Genomic DNA, 2,128 nt, shown 5'->3' on the forward strand with positions numbered 1-2,128 from the left:
TGAGAATCCCAGAAGAATTAAACATAGGTACTCTAACAGATATTTGTACAGCAATGTTTATTGTAGCGTTATTCATAATAACCAAAAGTTAGAAGCAACCCAAATGTCCATCAACAGACAAATGGATAAATAAAATGTGATAAATACATACAATGGAATATTATTCAGCCACAAAAAGAAATGAAGTTCTGCTACATGCTACAATATGGATAAACCTTGAATACATCAGGTTGAGTGAATTAAGCCACGTACAAAAAGACAAATATCGTATGACCTCACTTATATGAAATACCTAGAATAAGCAAATTTTATAGAGACATTATTAATAGAGTAAAGGTTGCCAGGGGAAGTATGGGGTGGGAGAGAGGAAGAGGTGAAGAGGGATTAATGTATAATGGGTACAGAAGTTCTGTTTGAGGTGTTGAAAAAGTTGGGTAATGGACGCTGGTTCTGTTAGCACAATATTGTGAATGTAATTAATACCACTGAATTGTATACTTTAAAGCGGTTAAAATGGGAAATGTTGAGTTGTATATATGTTACCACAAGAAAAAGTGATAAATAGAAAGGATACTATTCATATATCACAAAAGAGGAAATCCATGTAATCACATCTATATGAACATCCAAATGCATTAGATTACTTACACACCATTACTAATATAAACTGCTTGTAATCTGGAAGTAAAAAGGGCTTCTCAAGTCTCATAACTCCACAGTCCCAGCCAAGCAGTATAATGCCAGAACATCAATGACCCCCTTCTAACTCTGGAGCATTTGAGGCAGGAAGGTGTTTGTCTTACAACAGCCCCTCTAATTACACCACCACCAACAGCTTCTCTACAATAGCAGGATCTGCCTTGGTCATTGCTTTACAGTCAGCCACTGACTTGGTGCTGGTCACCTGGAATTCTTGACTGTCCAATTTCCCTAGAACCACTGCTGCTACTAACAGGCTGGGGGTGGGAGGAGGTGACAACTGCTTTCCTCCTTTACTACTTTTGTCTCATAAGGTAATCACAAGCCCTTTGTGTCATTTCCCACAGTACGGTCAAAAGCTAAAATCATGCCATCACATTTGACAGGACTTTGTCAAAGGCCTGTGTTGTGTTATTCAAGTTATGATATGAGAGACAATGTTAGATGGTATATAATCAAACTTTAAATACATTTAGTAAGTATATATTTATTCTATGGGAATTAGAAGTTATTTAAAAGCATTAGAGTTCAGATATTGCTTCAGATGAAGCTGAAAAGGATAGTAATGATTAAAAGTGAGCTGATTTAGAGTTATATATTAAGTAAATAATAATACACATCACAAGCTGTTCAAGCCTCAGTGATTCTTGTTCAAATGATTTATTAAGGCTCTCAAGAGAAGGGAATGAGAGAAGCAGGATAGGGCAGGGAAACAAAGGTAATCAAGGATGGGGTATCAGACTGGCTGGTGGGATGGCAGATGAAGAGGAAGACACCACATTTGAGGAAGAAAATGAAGAAATTGGAGGAGGTGCAGAAGGTGGACAGGGTAAAAGAATGATTTTTTTTCTAAAGAATCAAAGGGACTCCTTTGACTATAAGCCACAAGTAATGATGGATCCTGGTACAGGTGCTGAAGTACAGTGTATGATGTATGGATTTGGGGATGACCAGAATCCTTACACTGAGTCAGTGGATATTCTTGAAGACCTTGTCATAGAGTTCATCACTGAAATGACTCACAAGGCAATGTCAATTGGAGGACAAGTTCGAGTACAAGTTGAAGATATCGTCTTCTTGATTCGAAAGGACCCAAGGAAGTTTGCTAGGGTGAAAGACTTACTTACTATAAATGAAGAATTGAAATGAGTAGAAAAGCATTTGATGAAGCAAACTGTGGATCTTGATCCTTTTCTACTTCTTGAAGCTTCCTTATCTTCTGGGTCAACTATATATAGTAACTTCATATTTCCTATAGTAAGGTATGAATATCTAACCATGAAAATGAAAGTTGGAGAAACATACAGATTTCAGCCTTTATTTTCATGTCTTCAATTTTAGAGTTTTTGAGTCTCTAATTGCCTGTCTTTATATTGCCATACCTGAATTACTTATTGGGTTTTAATGATCACATATAAGTTAAAGTACC

General features: G+C 36.6%; 1 pseudogene; it reads left to right on the plus strand.

The window, feature by feature from the left end:
* Window positions 1–1,444: 1,444 nt before the first annotated feature.
* On the plus strand, window positions 1,445–1,848 carry LOC101411014 (transcription initiation factor TFIID subunit 13 pseudogene; annotated as a pseudogene).
* The last annotated feature ends 280 nt before the right edge of the window (window positions 1,849–2,128 follow it).

This window comes from Dasypus novemcinctus, chromosome 23 (genome assembly GCF_030445035.2).
Source record: "Dasypus novemcinctus isolate mDasNov1 chromosome 23, mDasNov1.1.hap2, whole genome shotgun sequence".
Classification (NCBI taxonomy): Eukaryota; Metazoa; Chordata; class Mammalia; order Cingulata; family Dasypodidae; genus Dasypus; species Dasypus novemcinctus.